A 16,113-nucleotide genomic window follows, 5' to 3' on the forward strand; every position below is an offset into this window, starting at 1 on the left:
TGTACACAAAATTGTTGTTCACGGTGACTTGATAGAACATCACACCATGCATAATGAGAATTGACCAAGCCCTTATTATCCTTTTAAAAAATAAATAAATAACAGATGAGGAAACGCACAGAGTTTAAATAACTTGTTCAAGTCAGTCTCCTAGTTGGTGGCACAGTCAGGATTGACTCCAGGTCTGGTCTTCACCCAAAGGCATGATCAGGAAGCCGAGTCCTTCCACAGCCTTGTTTTTGTTGCTGTTAATATATTTTTCTATTGAGTTTTAGACAGAGTGGAAGGGAAGGAGAGAGGGAGGGAGAGAGAGAGAGAGAGAGAAATCAATGTGAGAGAGACACATTGATTGGTTGCCTCCCACAGGACTCCAACCAGGGCCAGGGATTGATTGAACCTATGACCCAGGTTCCTGCCCTTGACAAGGAGTCAAACCTGAGACTCTTCAGACCCAGCCACAGTGCTCTAACCACTGAGCCTAACTGGCCCGGGGCCCACAGCCTTAACATGTAGTGGGGGCTACTCACTGCGGTGCCCCCAGTGGCCAGGAGGAGAAGCACGTGGGGAAGGAACCTCAGCCACAGACCAGACTGACCCAGAGAGCTCACCCTGAAGGCTGTCAGCCAGGAAGCAGGCCCAGGGCTGCCAGGTCACCTTTTGTTTATGCTTTTTTCCTGCGAGAAGCTCGACACCTGAATGTTAAGGTGAAACTTTAAATTTTTTTCAGTGTTGACAAACTAATTTTTTTTAAAAAACATGTGTGGGCCAAACAGAACATGTCTGTGTTCAAATTGAGACCACGAGCCTCTTGTAATTTCAGCTTTTTGATATAAATCTTGCCCCAGGACACCCAGTTGGTAATGATACTGATGATAATAATTTCAGTGTATTTACATAGTACCACAATAAATATTTTATTTATTTCAGGATTTAAGATTAGAAAGGGGCTTGGAATCAGGGAGAGGAGCTGGGCATAGACATAGAGTTTTAGAACAAAACTATTTTGATTCAATGTTTTTTATAAGTGTTTTAATAGAAGAACTATTTTATCCAAGCAGGCAGATATGCCAAAGACTTAAATAGAAAAGATTTTAACACGGAGGCTTTGTTGAAGCAGTGTTTGAGCCCGCCTGTTCTGTCTCCCCAGCCCAAAGTGGGGTGCCTGGGGGAGCCTCATAGAACCCCAACACACACAATTTGGAAACTGCTGGTTTTGTTCAACCCCTCATTTACACATAAGAAAAACAAAGGCCCAGAGGTTGAGGGTTTGATTAAGGTTGCACAGCTGGGAAAGAGCCTGGGGTTGGTCCTCAGCCCTGACCCAATGGCTCTGCACCCCCAGGGCCAATTTCCTGCACCATCTGTGGAAGGGGGACCGCGAGGAGCTGAACACCCACATCAGAAAGTTGGAAAACTCGCTGCACTACTCGCAGCTGGAGCTGTGCCACCTGCAGGCCCAGTTCAACCAGCTGAAGGAGCAGCACCAGAGCTTGGACAATCACTGTGAGGTGAGGACTGGGGCTTCTGGGCCTGGGGACACCGGGCCGTGTTCCCTGGGATGACAGCCTTAGGCTCACCCAGGTGTGATAGGTCCTCATTGGCATCTGTGCTCTAAGATTGTGTGAAGGTCACACTGAGGCACAGAGGAAGCCAGAGGCATTCAAAGTGGCTGGTAGGAATGTGTTAGAAAACACCTTTCATCAGACCTGTGCTTCTTGCAAGGTCGGGCGGTGCATGGACACAGCCGAGTCCTGTTTTATTTCCATCCTCTCGGCTGGGCACTTTGCTCTGTGCTTACCTGTGTCAACCATTTAATTCTCACAATGATCATGTGAGCTGGGGTTCCCATCCTCGTCTCTCTTAATTAGTGGCTTAGAATCCAGTTTGTCTGAAGTCAAAGCTTGAGACTTTCCTACTACACCAACCACGGTGATATTCTAGAGCAGGAGTTGGCCAACTTCAGCCCAAAATTCAGATACAGCCCCCGCCTGTTTTTATACGTCTGTGAACCAAGAATAGCATTTAGAGGTTGTAATGCTTGGGAAAATTAAGAGAAAAATAATATTTGGTGGCAAATGAATACGATAGAAATTAATGTGTTAGAGTCCACGAGTAGAGTTTTTGTGTGTGTTTTTTAACACAGCCACACCCATGCATGTACATTTTATCTGTGGCTACTTCCTGCTGTAATAACAGAGTTGGACAGTTGCAACAGAGACCACCATCCTGCCTGGAAACCTAGACTACCTACTATCTGGCTCTTTACAGAGGCAGTGCACCACGCTTTTCTGGAGCAGAGATGTCTAATGGGAATGCAATGCAGGCCCCTCATGTAATACAAACTTTCTAGTAGCCACATTAAAAAAGTAAAAGGAAAGAGGTGAGATTAATTTTAATCATGTATTTTATTTAGCCATTATATCTAGAACATCACATATAACCCCAAAAGCGTATTGATAAGAGAGTTTACATTATTTATTCTTTATTGATTTCAGAGAGAGAGAGAGAAATCAATAAGAGAGAACATCGACTGGTTGCCTCCTGCATGTCCCCCACTGGGAATTTGACCCACAACCTAGCATGTGCCCTGACCAGAAATCCAACCTGTGACCTCTAGTGCATGGGTTGACGCTCAACCGCTGAGCCACACTGGCCAGGTTACATAAATTTTTTTTAGTTGTTACATGAATCCTCAGGAACTGTTCCACATTGGGCACTACGGCACCTGTCAGGCAGGACAGGCTGCATTTTCAGGGTTCAGCAGCCACATGTGGCCTTTTTCTTCTTCTGGAAGTACATTCCCAGCAGTGGATTCACTGAGAAGCATGGTGTTTGATACATTGTTGATCTGTGTTTTAGCTGCTTTCTCATCTCAAGGAGAATTTGGAGAAAGAAAATCATCACCTCATGGGCCAGCTCAATATGTTGAACCAGCAGAACCAAGAGCTTCTAGAGCAAAATACGGAGAGCAAGGAGCAGTACCACGAGGAACAGAAGCAATCCATGTAAGGGGTGTGGCTGGGGACACCTGTGGACAAAGAGGTCCTGGTTCCCAGTTCCCAGCCTAGAGCATGACATTCTGGGTGTCCCGAGGGCAAGGGGACAGACTGTCTTACCAACTCATCCTTCTCTTGTTTTCCCTGGAATGGTTCTAGATTTCTGCAAGTAGGGGTGGTACATTTTGTTTGCTTTTCAAAGACACTGTTTCCTGCCAGATGCTTCTTAATCTGCTTTTGGAGTTAAGCTCACTTTAGAAAATACAACAGTGGTAAAGAGAAAGAATTCAAACTGAAGGCTGAGCCTTTTCTGTCTCTGTTTGTTTTCCTCTGAATGGGCTGGACAGTGCACTGTTGGTAGACCGTGGCTGTCCTCCCTCTGCTGGTGTTTAGTCCTCCTGGCTTTGGTGAAGGCCTGCGAGGTGCACAGAGCTGCTTCCCTCATCACCAGCCACTAGTAGGGATGATGGAATGTGAGCGGAGCTCTGTGCACACAAGACAGATGTTGAGGAGCTCCATGGAGGCGCAGAAGGAAGCGTGGCAATGGGAGTTAGAGGTCAGCTGCTGACAGCTGGGGTGAAGGCTGGCCAGTGGCGAAGGACCCTAAAGAGAAAGCATGGCCTAGTCTGGGATCAGGGAAGGGGCAGGGAGCTTCAGGAGGGAAGGATGGGGAAGAAGGGCTGAGCCCTGGAAGGCTGCCATACCCATGGCCAGCTATAGAGTCAGACTCACTGGGAAGAGAGTGTTTAAGGGATGCTGGTCTATGGGGCCTAGGAAGCTGCCAGAAATGAGGTCAGGAGGAAGAGCCTTGGTGCTGAAAACTGTGGTTTGGAAGACAAGTAATCTGAAATGCATTGTGGGCCTAGGGTGGTCTTCACCCCTCCGTGCCGTGCTGATGGGACTGTCCTTCCTGTGATCAGGAATGGCTGGCCAGTGTGGGACGGAGGGAGACTGTGCCAACTCCCAGGGTAAAGATGCTCCTTCACTGTTCTCCCAGCTTCCTCTGCTCATGGACAGGTGGCTGGACACCCACCAAAGGGCAGTTTACATAAAAAACCACACTGTAGTTTTGGTGTAGAAATGACTGTTGCCTGATGTTGGCCCTCTATAATCCAGCTGATAAAAATTACCAGCAGTGATTGGGCAGGTACAAACTAGAGGAGGAGGAGCCTGGTACCCAGGGGGATAATTTGTGATTTGATGACAGTTTTGCATTAGAGAGTGTGTGCAGGAGACCAGTGTGTGGGAAAGATTCCTGAACCTGCTCTGAGTTGAGCACCTTCCCCAGTCCAGCCCTGCCCCAGGGGGAAGGGTGGGGTGCCTGCCCTCTATGAGTGTGTGCAGCTTCAGGGGTGCCAAACCCATATAAGAAAGTGCTCTAGCAAAAGGCCAAGAACACAGCTGTGGGAACAGAAAAACACAGACCAGATCTCAAACCAGGGCTCTGGGAACACAGCAGGGTCGGTGGTCAGGGGCCCTGTGGTTCATGAGCTGTCACTTTTCATGAGGTGCTCACTTCATCATGAACTCTCAGGAAAGCCCTCGGGTCCAGAGGCCATTCCTGGCCCCGAAGACCAGCATCCCTTAAACACTCACTTCCCAGTGAATCTGACTCATTGCTGGGCAGGGGCTTGGCAGTCCTCCAGGGCTGAGCCCTGCTTCCTCCAGCCTCCCTCCTGGTGCTCCCTGCACCTCCCAGTACCCAGACCAGGCCATGCTCCTGCTTCAGGTCCCTCCCCCCATTGGCCAGCCTTCTCCCTGTCAGATCAGCAAGGAAATCAGAGGTTCGAGCTGTTGAGACAGGAACAGGACAGCAGCCGGGCCCAGTGGGAAGCATTGTGTAGAGAGCCCCGCATGCACCACTCTGGGACACGACCACACAAGCGCATGTGAGTGTTTCAGGAACTCCCAGGGAGCAGGGGTGCTCTCTGGCAGCCCAAGGTTCAAGAGGTGTCTCTTGGGTCTTTTCTGTGTTTTTGACAATGGGAACTGATTTCCAACATTTATTAATCGGGAGATTTTGCTTTGCAACCTGGGTTTCCAGATTCTTTGAAAAGAGCAATCAGCTCTCCCCCGTCTGCAGCAGCTGTTCGCAGGTCCTGCATTCAGTCCCACCTGCTCCCTGGCTCAGCAGCCACAGTCTCCACCAGTCCCGCTGGTCTTTCTAGGCCCGCTTTGCTCCCTGTCTTCTCTGTCTGGCCCCAGAAGTCCTTGACTTTGCTTCCATGGCAGTGTTACTGGAAACCCGACCCTGGAAGGGGTCGAGGTCAGAGGTCTGACTTGACTAAAATGACTTTTTTATCTTGATGCCCATCTAACTCACTGAGGGCAGACCTCTCCCCACCACTACCTGTCATGACTCTGTGCCCACAGGATCTAGCCTACCCTGCATCTGACCCCAAGCGAACAATGTCCTGAATTGACCAGGCCAGAAAGTACTTGGGGTTTCTGAGCTTAAGTTATAGATGACTCACGGTTTGCTCTCCTGAGATCAGGTACAGCCCAGTCCTAGGTGCCTACACAGTTCTCCTCAAGATGTTAGGGTTCCTGGACCCATGTCGGATGCTTCCATTCACATTTTCCCAACTCAGCCATCATGATGGTCACAAGCACTGTGATGTCTGAGTCCCAGAAAAGTACCAGCCCTTCTGGGCCAGGTCCCAGGCTGGGCTGATGAGTAAATATGTGTGTTTTATTTAAAACCTGACTAGATTTGCTTTCTCCTCTGTCTGCAGAGAACAATTAAATGCCTTACAAAGGAATAGAAAGAAACTAGAAGAAAAAGCAAGGGAACACAATGAGTCATGTGATCCTGCTTTAAAGAAGTGAGTTGATTTAAGCTTCAATAACTTCAGCAGAAGAGAGAGCATGCTTCTTCCCGAGCAGCTGAAAGCTGTAGTCTCTACAGCAGTGACCAGTGTGCTGGGCCTGGTCCTCCCCTGTGTGCGGGTCATCTGTGTGCAGGTCCCTCCCGGCACAGAGACAATTGAGAGAGTCTTTCAGTCCCGCCCCACATGCTCAGTGTCATCCCAAGAGAGATGCAAAAGTTCATTGGCCAGGAGTCCAGTTAAGGGGTGCAGAGTCTGTGGTTTTGGAGCCACTCAAGCAAGAGCATCAGGTTTTGTCTCAACATTTCAAGACATAGACAACCATGTTTCTATTTGGGAATGGAAACTTGGGTCAGACACCTGGACCACCACCCATGGTCTTCAAACAGAGAACCTTTTGGTCTTACCTAAATTACTTCAGGTTCACTGGACCCCTGGGTGGTTTCAGAAACACTTTCCCTTCTCCAGGGAGCAGAGGCCTTGGTTGTGGGCCAGCTTGGTGCTGGAGACTGGCCGCCTCTGTCCATCTGGGCTTCCCCTGGTCCCAGGCCTGAGCCCAGGAGATAGCCCTTGAGATTGGTCTGTCCCAGTGCAGCCTTGAAGTCAAATCACCATGAATCCTGTGAGGCCTCTCTGTTGAAATCACAGCCTGTCAGAACCCCTCCCCAGCAGAGGAGTTGAGACCAGAACTTCTCAGCAGAGCAGTTGAGGCCCCGAGGAGGAATGGGCTGATCTGTGTGAGCACAGTGCTGTTTGGTGGCAGAGCCAGGACTGGAACCCAGGTGTGGTTCTTGTTAGGTTAGGATGCCCCCATTTCCGGTTCACTGCAGCGTGTGACCTACCCCTTAAATCCACTGTTGGTCATTCAAACGGCCCCCTCTGCCTGCCCTCTTCCCCTCACCCAGCCTCCTCAGTGCTGGGAATGGTCCGAATAAGCCTATTTCACTTATTGGTAACTCCAGCAGAGAACGAGGAGGTCCCTGACTCCTCCTGAAATGGCATTTGATGGAAAGTTCACACAAACATAAACCAGATTGGCCCAGCACCATTCCCTGTATTTCCAGAGTCAGGAGCTGAGGGCTGCACTTGAAGTTCTGTTTTCCCGAGAGGCCAGTGTGGGTTTCTGCCAGGATGAGCGCTTCTCCCATCCCTGGGTCTGTGCGAATTAACTGCCAACTCTGTTCCACCACTGAGCCCACATACGATGACTTTGGCGATGGGAACAGCACCCTCATTCTGACCCCAAATTAACAGCCAACTTCCCATCTGGTGATGGGAACCCCATCTGTGTTAGGGCACCCAGTGACCTGCTGGAAGGTCAGGGTGGGTTGGCCATGTCCTAAAACTCTACTTCTATCTAGGAAACACCACTGGATTGGAGCCAAAGCCTTCATCAATTTCATCCAGCAGAAGAAAGAGGGTGGCAGAGGGCACCTCAAATCAGCCTCAGATGGTACTTCCTGGCCCCTGGAGTCCTCAGACCCCACCATGCCCTCGACTTCACAGCCTCCTGAGTCACAGCTGGAGCACCTCGAGGCCACCCCATCCTGCTCAAAGTGGGCAGAAGAGCAGGACACCCCCAAGGTGCCCTCGGGAAAAGGTAGGAGGGGCTGACAGGCTGCAGGCTGGCAGTCAGGGGAGGGATCTCAGGTCTCCCTCAGGGACAGGCTGGAACCAAGGAGGTGGCATATGGGTGGATGTGCACATGTGTGTGCAGGAGCCTGAGAGGAGATGTGCTTCATACACACGCATCTTCCTCCTCAGATATGTTCACAGTCAAGTAGGAAATATAAACCCACATCAGTGTTGTGGCAGTTTCATCCCATAATTTAGTTACTTTAGCATGAGAAGCCTCCCGCATCATGTACAGGGTGGTAGGGACTCGAGTATCCAGAGCTGGTGTCCACACAGGCTCAGCTGAGACAAGCTCAGCAGGGTATGTTTTTAGGTTTCCTGGTACCTGTCAGGTAGAACAAGCTATTTCTGTAGGGAGATCCTGGTGCATGTCACACATAAGGACATAGGCAGGGTCTTCAGCAAGGCCTAGTGTGGCTCTGATCTATTTGTCACATTGAAAAGCAGCTCTGGTTTCTTTTCCAACCTGATCTGGCCTTGAGTCTCCCACCAGGTGTATGGAATTCCTCGTCATTTAGGCTGTCGTTTGGAGTTTGTCAGAGGTTCTGAAATGGATTTCTAGTTGCATACACTGTGTGTATTTCATCTAATCTAGGAGGCTGTCTATAAGCTACACCACCATGTGCACATAAAAAGAAAATACATTGCTTGTCATAATTGCCACCTACCACAATGACCATGAGACACACGCAAAGCTGCATTCTGACTGCAGAGATGTGAAGGTTTGGGGGCAAAGTGCATCTTACATTCGATTAAACAACGCCTCTGCTTAAACATGGTTTAATTGTCAAATCTACAGTCATCCCTCGCCACTTCGCGCTTCGATGTTCGCAGCTTCAGTCTATCGTAGTTTTTTCAAATACTGTACTATACTGTAGTACGCACTACACTACACTACACTACAATACACTACCCTACCCTACACTACACTATGCTATATTTGAAAAAACTGCCATAGAGTGAAGCCGCAAACGTCAAAGCGTGAAGTGGAGAGGTACGACTGTCTTTTAAAATAACATTTTATAGAGTATTTATCTATAAACCTGCCCAATGTGAACCCTGAGAAACTAAAAGTCTAGGAAGGACACTAGGACACTCTGAGGACCAGGCCCTACTCGTGGGCTCTCAGGGCTGATGCTGCAGCACTGAGGGCTGCTGGCAGCCGCCTTCTGAGTGTGACATGGGTTCAAGGGTTTCTGGGTGACAGTCACACTTCAGGTCCTGGCGGGTCACTTGCAGTGCATCAGGGAAGTGTGCACACGCACACTCAGTGCTGGGGACTACTGCCTGCATTCCCAGTCTCACAGACGACGATGTGGGTAAAGTGCTCACATGCAGGTCAATGATGATGAAGCTTATTAGTATTTGTTTGACCCAGAGGGGTTCTGTTGCCTCAAGTTTTCATACTAGCTGCTTACGTTTTTTGACCTTTATCACCACAATTCATGTAATTGTCTAAGTTGACTTAATAAACTATAATCAGCCTCACTGAATTAGCACAAGTTTCAGAGCAGAGTGCTTGACAGGTCCACACTGTAGTGCTGACCCATGAATGAGCAGGGCAGGGGTTCCTGTGAGTGACAGCAGCCATGTGACCAGTGCTCTTTCTGGGCTCGCACCCCCCTACACTACTTTACACGCTGTATCTAACTCATTTTGTTCTAACTACCATGTGAGGTGAGCACGATTCCCGTCCCCTTTCCGGAGCTGGGAAAGTGAGGCTTGACAAGGTTAAGCACTTGCCCAGGGAAGAAGTGTTAGAGCTGGGATCCGAACACAGGTCTGACAGACTATGGAGCCTGGGCTCTTAACCACTGTGAGCACTGCCTGCAGCTAAAGCTGCTGTGGTCCCAGAAGATGCTGAACAAACCTGGGCACCAGCCCTGAACACTGGGTCCCTTATCCTGTGGTGTGAGCTGTGGCCACCGGGTGGTGCTGTGGAACAAGAAATAGGGAGGTTCTGCTATGACTTGAATCCCAGTCAGAAATCTGATAAGTCAGTTGTGTTAATGTACCTGACATGTTCAGAAAGGTAGAGCAATTATTTGCTCTGGTAAGACTCTATAATTTAAAGGTCATAAAGTGTACTTTTGGAGTACAGGATTCATAGGGAACTAAACGGGAATGATTCTTGATGTTGAGGGTATTTTGGTTCGAAAGGAAGTATTTTCATGATTTCCAAACTCATTCTGCCAAAAGACCTTATTTTAGATGTACGAGAATTATGAGTGAATAGTTCAGGGAGACTATTTCACTGCAACAGGCCAGAAACAGATCCTTAAATGTTCCCAAGGTCTTGGAACAAGAGCAGGAGTTGTGTGTGAGCCAACTTGTCAAGGAGCCTGTTATTAAAACAAATATGTAAGAAAAAGCTGGGTCCTAAATTAATAAACATTTTTATTTAGTAATGTAACACATTGAAATAAAAAAATAATCAAATGCATTGGCTCCTTGAGCAATGTAGGATTCTCCTCTAATGCTAAGTAAGCATTGGGCACACGGCGGCCACTGACTTCCTTAAATTGAGTCAGAGCATCAGTGATTCCCCAGCCCTGATTCTGGTTGTGCCGTGGGTCTTGTCTCTCCTGGGCTGCACAGGATTGTGGTTCCCAAGTACACTCAGCTAAAGTAGCAAAATTTGTTATTACTCTTTTCACTTATTTGCTGTTTTGTTTTGCTTTTCTTTCCTCTTTTGTGTTATCCGGGAAATAACAATTTAGCCGCTCGCTGCATAAAGAATCCGTTTTACAGAAGCAACAGGAACAAGAAAGCCAAGTCCACAGCAGCCCACCCGACTTTCTATAAACGCCTGTGGTGCTGGTCATCCCCTGCCGGCCCATCCTCTCCTGAAGAGCCTCTCCCTTCTTCAGAACAGAAAGATCACTAGTCCTGTTTCTTTATCAATCTCTTCTTTCTGTTCCCCCTACACTCCTGTAACTCAAACAAAAACTAATACCTAAAGCCAGAGACCCATGCTGTACCCCTCCTCCTTTCCCCAGTTCTAAGCCAAGTCTACGCCAACATGGAATCTGACTGCAAGAGATCAGTCATCACACCCAGACAGGGCCTCAGTGAGGGGCTCCCTGCAAGGAGCCTGGGCAGGTCTCCGACTTGGCTCCTCTCACCAGATGGGCCCCTCAGGACATCAGTATGAGAACAACTCAAAGAGCACACCTGCATCCCCAGAGCCCGGTGATACCAGCAGACGGCTTGGTACCAGTATGGCTGTGACCCTCTCCTGGACCAGCAGCTCCCGTACCTTACAACTACCAGCGCACCTTCTGAGGACTGTGGCCCTGTCCTGTCTGCCTGTGGTGTCAGGAAAAGGTTTTAGATGAGGAGAGGCTTCCTGTGCATCCCTTCCATTTGCTCTGTCAGAGAAACACTGTGCCAGGCTCTAACGGGTTACACTCCCAGGTGTGTGATGCGTGTCTGCAGCCTCCAACACCTGGCATCTTTCAAACAAGTCCCCTTGCCTGGGGGTGCTCATCACACAATGACAAAACATTCTCCCCACAGTTGCAGCTAAGTGAGCATGCCCTGTGGAACACTTGTGTGCACCGTGTTGGCTCCATGAAACATGCGTGAGGGTGCATGTTGGTGTACGCATATGTGCACATGCTCACAGGGCTGAGCCCTCGTGGGTCTGGAAACTCCCTCTCCCAGAAGCCATGGGATCCTAGGAGAAGCCCAGACCAGCCAAACTACAAAGATCTGGAGGCCCTGGGTGAACCCCTCAAGTCACGCTCACTGTTAACCAAGAGTGAACCAAGCCAGTCCTGTGGACCCATTGTTTCAAACCAGTTAAACCTGTAAAGTAGTGAAAATCTAGTTATCCACTGGTAAAGTGTATACATATTGGGGACACCCTTATGTGTGTGCCCACACTCATGTGGAACATCTGTGCTTTGAGGGGACCCACCTGTCCCTGCTCCACTGGGAGTCATTCTTGTCCATCGGGAGCTGCACCTGCTGGGATGTGTCCAGTTCCTGACCCTGTTTCCTGCTGTGCAGGGAAGATGCTCTTCCTGGGATGTACCACACCTGGTGATGCTGGTTTTTGAAAGACTCTTATGCTTTGGGTGGATATACTGAGAAAGAGGTGGGAATGTTAACATGGTCTATTTCAGGAGTGCTGTGGGGTGTGTATTACATAGACATTGATCCTGGAACACAGGGCTGGAACTGTAATAAATGAGTTGGAGTAGAACTGAGTCCTAGTTTTCCTTACCGCTCACACCAGCAGCGTTGACAGGGCATCAAGCTCTCCAGGCTCCTGCCTCAGCCCCCAGTCTCCTGGCATCCACAGCCCCCTTTGCCACAGGGTCAGAGAATGTGAAAGGGAGGTCTTCCTGTTTACCATGCAACAGCCTTTGTACAGACTTGCATTTATTTTAAGTTTGTATAATTTCAATCCCATTTTGACATGGGATTTATATCACACCAGGAGCTCAGCTTAAAGTGATCCTTTGGATTTTTCCAAGGCTGCTCAACTCGGAAGAGTCATATCTGGAGTTTAGACATTGGTGCCTCAGACCATGTGCTTCAAGATGAGGGAGGAAGGGAGGAAGGCCTGCAAATATCCCCACCTGAAGGGTCTTCTCATGGTTTTCTGTGCAGCTGCTGCTTCCTGTCCCTTCCTTCCTCACCAAACCTCTTTTGTAAAAGTGTCTGCTCTTGCTGCCTCCCCATTCTTTCCCCAGAGGCTCTGCCATGTGTCCGGCCACCACTCAGCAGGAGCTGCCGTGCACAATGCTCTGTGCTGCCCTGAGCAAGGGCACTTGCAGGGTTTGTCCAGTGAGCCTTTGGCTTTTGCAGGATCTGACACCGGCCAGTCCCTCCGTGGAGCTCTCAGCCTCTGTCTCAGGATTCTCTCCCCTCTGGGACAGCCCCTCGGTGCTCAGACTTGCCAGTTCCTCGGCCATTCACTCATTCCTTCCACAAACATTCCACTGTGCCAACTCCTGGTTCCACCTTCCAGACCTCTTCCTTCCTGCACCCCCTCAGGGCTGACCCCACCCTGCTCCCCCAGCACAGACCACTCCTGAGCTTGAGGCTTGACAACAGCTTCCTGTTGGAGCTCCTGCCTGGACTGCAGGCTCCCTCCACTCTCCCTGGCTCCTCCGGCTCCCTCCTTAGTCCAAGGCCAGCAGCTGTCAATCTCAGAAGCTAAAAGCCTGTGATGCTGGCTTGACCCCTCCTCTGTCCACATCCCACATTTTATAGATCACCTGAACCTGAGAATGTGCCTGCAATCTGCCTGCCCCAGTCAGCTCACTGTTCTCTTCTCAGGTACACACACCCCTGACCCTGGGTCTCGGCCTTGGCTTGGCAACTGGTCTGCCGGCCTCACACAACTTCTCAGCCCTCATGGCACCTCTTGGGCACTCACCCCTGCTGACCTTCCTTTGTGAACATCCCCCTCCCTCAGCCTCCACACCAGCTACACCCATCCCTTTGCAGTCTAGGTTCTCTATGTGGCTCACCTCAGGGTGCACCCAACCCTCTATCACCCCTCCTCCAGCCCCGGTCAAGCTCGTACACATCCACAGCTTTAATTACAATCTTCCCAGAAGGTTCCAAACACCTCTAGCACCAACCTCCCCTCAGAACCTCCAGATCTGTTTCCAGCCTGGATGGCCCAAAGACACCTCCAATTCAAAATGTTCAGCACACAGTTCTCCATCCTCCCCCCACCAAAGCCTCTGTGCTCCTCATCTCATCACATCTGTCCCCTCACATCCAGACCTTGTTTGGCAGCCCCCTCTCAGCCCTGTGTCCTATCCATTCCTCTCTCAGCTGGTTCCAGCTCTGACACCTCAGTCATACACCCAGCCAACCCCAGGTGATGGTCCCCTGGTCAGTACCATGGGGTCCTGTTGCTGAGGGGTTGTCCCAAATCATGGTCCTGCTGAACCCCAGGGCCCCACCCTCCCTGAACTGGCCTGGGAGCTGTGTGATTTAGGGGGTCGGACATATCCAAATGACAGCTGGGAATCCATGCCCACAGCTCAGGGCTGAGGTCTGCCAAAGGAAGATTTGGGGTCACCTGTGGGACAAGAGGGGCTCACCCTGGAGAGAACAATAAAGTGAGAAAATTAGAAAAGGTAGGACAAACCTTGGGAAGCATCCTGCCAAATGTTTATAAGCCAACCAAGGGAGAGGGAATATATTTATATGTATGCATACATATATGTGCACACACACACATATATGTATACATGCATATACACAGCCAATGATTCTCTTAGAAAGCTCATTGATTTCTGCCAAACTCAGGTTTTCATAACCTGTGCTTGCACTCAACTGCAAATGAGTGTAGTTCCAACGTGAATGTTGAATGATGTGTTCTTTTATGTTATCACTACAACAAGCTGAAGATGTTTGTGAGAACTTCACTCGTTTGTTGATGATGAGTGACTATCAATCAGGTGGTTGTGTTCTGAATGCCAGATGAGTTTTTTCATTTCTTGTAATGTATTTGCATTGTAGTGGCTCCAAATATACTTTTTTTAAATAGGGATTCAATGTACGTACTATAATATTCGCCAAGGCACATTTTTAAGTTTAATCTTTACTTTCTCCACCACTTAAGTCTAGAGACAGTACTCACAGAAAAAAAAAAACAAACCTAATTTGGTAACATTTTTAATTTCTATGATGTAAATATTTTCATCACAGCAAATTTCAAGCTGCCAACATGGTGTCACTAACCACAGAGGTGGGAAGAGATACACGGTGTCACCCTGTTACATGATATCACCTCTATACAGATACGATAGGTATAAATCACCCCAAGAGCAAGGGTAACAGTACATTAATTACAAATGGAAAGTTTTGAGTACTTATTACCTTTGTTTTTAATATAAATGACTTAATTGCAGGTTTACATGTTAATTTTTAATGGTGGCTGTGTCTACCCCCTGGCTTGCAGAGTCCCTGGAAGCTCACCCATCTGCTCTCAGAGCCAGGGCAGGCTGGCTCCAGCACAGCCAGGGAGCACGGCCTCTCAGGGATGAGCTGACAGGGAAGGGATCACAAGTAAGAAGTGACCAAAGAAGCAGGTACCTGCCAAGAGCACAGCAGCTGGGCCCTGGGAGCTTACAGAGCTGATCCCTGGTCGACGCTAGAATGTGTAGGCCCAGTGATCTCCCTACACAGGGGCATAGAGAGGCCACCTGGGCTGGCCTGTCTGGAGGCCGGAAACTGCCCAGGCTTCTTCTCTCCTTCCATCTTCCCTCCTTGACCTTTCCCAAGGGGTAGAGCAGAAAGAGTGGGGCCCAGGAAAACAATCACCTCTGCATCTGTAAAGAAGGACAGAGTGGACAAGAGAAAGACAGGCAGAAGCCTGGTAGACAGCAGGGTCCACGCTTGGCTGACACCTGCCTGGGAGGGGTGGGGGCATTCTAGGGGGACCCAGAAATGTCATTCCCTTTCCCAGCTCTGGTCTAATGGCCCAGCTCACTGAGGTTAGGTTCAGGGAGTTGCTTTGCACATGCAGTCTGAGAGCTGGCAGAGGCAAAACCAGCCACCTGCTCCCCATCTCCCCTCCCCCAGAGACCACAGCTAAAGAGGGAGGCGTCAAACCCTGGGCCCCTCCATATTCCCCCTTTTCCCTTTGAGAGAGCAGTGGCCCTCATGAGCCCTTCTGGGTCCTCCCAAGGCCTCTGGGGCAGCTGCTGTGCTCCAGCCCAGAGTGCCCTTGGAGCCTGGGCCCCTCCACAGCCTCCCAGCTCCCCCACAGAAGGGGAAGCCACCATGCACCACACCCCGCCTGGCCACTGCCACCTTGGGCCTCCCTCCCCTTGTGCCCCAGGCCCTCTCCTTCCCGTGGGACCCATCCTCAGCCTCGATGCCTCCTGAGAAGGAGGTGAGTGCACAGGGGCAGCTTGGGCTGAGGCCGGACTGGGGGGCAGGCAGCTCAGGGATCACTGGCTGCCACCAGCGGAAGGGACCACTGGCCTTAGGCAAGGCGGGCTCCCCAACATCTCCTGGGGCAGAAATGTCAAAACCCAATCTCTAGGATAAAGGCCTTTGGGGGAGTCGAGAATCAGAAGGCCTGGGGGAGGGAAGGTCCCTGTTACTCCAGGGTCCACATTGACAGAATTTTTAGGGTCTCCAGGAACCTACCAGCACTTGGGAGGCATATGGGGGTGCAGCAAGCCAGAGAGGGCTGTCTTGCCCAAGGCCCCTGGCGTGGGGCAGATCTCAAAAGTCTAACAGGTTCCCTGGGGACATGCCCTGACCTGCCTAAAGGCAGCTAAAGTCGAGGGAAGCACACTTGGGGACCAGCCCAAGGACCCAGCCCAGGCTTAGGCTCTCCTGGGCTCAGTGGCATCCAGTCAGGTTGGGGGAATGCCATCCTGCCCTGGGGGTGGGGGAACAAACTAATATCTACTGAATGTCTGCTGATACCTGATACTTCTCCTGAATAATCTCTAAGTGTCTCAGTTCATCTCTTCAGTTCATTCAGCAAATGGGCCCTCTGCTGGGCTTCAGCCCCACCACCAATATTCAAAGGGCCCTCCTCATCCACTGTGCCATGCACACCAGTCCCTGGGAGCTCCAGGTACCTTCTAGTCCCGTTGCAGGGTTCAGTTTAGAAGTCTCCTCTTTCAGGAAGGCTACCCTGACTGCCCTCCTCCTCATGGGTG

Source organism: Molossus molossus, unplaced genomic scaffold (assembly GCF_014108415.1).
Source record: "Molossus molossus isolate mMolMol1 unplaced genomic scaffold, mMolMol1.p scaffold_m16_p_7, whole genome shotgun sequence".
NCBI classification, from domain to species: Eukaryota; Metazoa; Chordata; class Mammalia; order Chiroptera; family Molossidae; genus Molossus; species Molossus molossus.